This window comes from Lactuca virosa, chromosome 4 (genome assembly GCF_052849685.1).
Source record: "Lactuca virosa cultivar CGN04683 chromosome 4, Lactuca_virosa_CGN04683_v6, whole genome shotgun sequence".
NCBI classification, from domain to species: Eukaryota; Viridiplantae; Streptophyta; class Magnoliopsida; order Asterales; family Asteraceae; genus Lactuca; species Lactuca virosa.
The window spans coordinates 430,120,274-430,121,197 of NC_136429.1; the positions used below are offsets into that span (position 1 = coordinate 430,120,274).

At 39.2% G+C, this 924-nt stretch overlaps 1 non-coding gene across 1 annotated transcript; it reads left to right on the forward strand.

Annotated features, from left to right (window-relative positions):
* Nucleotides 1-581: 581 nt before the first annotated feature.
* Nucleotides 582-688, forward strand: LOC145110159 (small nucleolar RNA R71). Its single transcript, XR_013709538.1, has one exon. It is a non-coding gene; the product is annotated as a small nucleolar RNA R71 (small nucleolar RNA).
* The last annotated feature ends 236 nt before the right edge of the window (nt 689-924 follow it).

The following is a 924-nucleotide window of genomic DNA, read 5'->3' on the forward strand; positions in this document are numbered from 1 at the left end:
TTCTGCATCTTGTTTATCAAATCACAATTAGGGTTTTATTCCTAACAGACTCAAAATCCGGTTTCTTCTTGGGTGGTGGTTGTTCTTTTTGGTAGTAGCCTCGTCTGGTTTGCCGATATTTTTCTTCTTTTTTCTTCTTGTAATCATCATAAGGCAACCAGTCTTTCTTACACTTCCTCCAATCTTCATCAAATCGGTCACCATTAGAGTAGCATACTTGTGCTTTCCGGTTCCCATTCTCATCCAAATCACAATCTTCCATTAAGTGTGGTCAGCTACAATTGTCGCAACCTACTTGTATGGGATGAATCGATTGACCCATATTTGTCATCCTCCGGTCCATATTCTCTAGTTTTTCCATCATTGTTGCCAAGCTCTCACTTCCTCCATCTCCACTTCCTTTACCTCTTGTAACATCCTCTTGCGGGTTGTGATATTCTCTAGAGTGCTTCGTGAATTCTTCAATTAATTCTTTGATCGTAGTGAGATTTTTCTTAGTCATTGGTCCTTTAGAATCAAGGAGTTGCATTGTGGTCACATTCACCCCATCATAGAGTACGAAAATATCTTCTTGCACATTGGGATCATATTGAGGGAAATCTCTGGGTAATCCCTTGTATCTTTCCCAAGCTTCATATAAGGACTCTCCATTTTGTTGTTTAAAGTTAGCAATATTCTTCTTTAATCTTGAGACTTTTGAAGGTCGACTGAACTACTGAATGAATTCTTCTCTAAGGTTGGCCCATGTCGGAATAGCTCCAGGTGGAAGGACTTGAGCCAGTCTGTTTCTACTCCTTTGAAAGTTACTGGAAGCATCCTCAACAACACTGATTCGCATGGAATATTTGGAACATTAAAGTAATTCGCAATGTCCAAAACTTCATCAATATGTTTGTAGGCATCTTTGTGATCCTTCCCATAAAA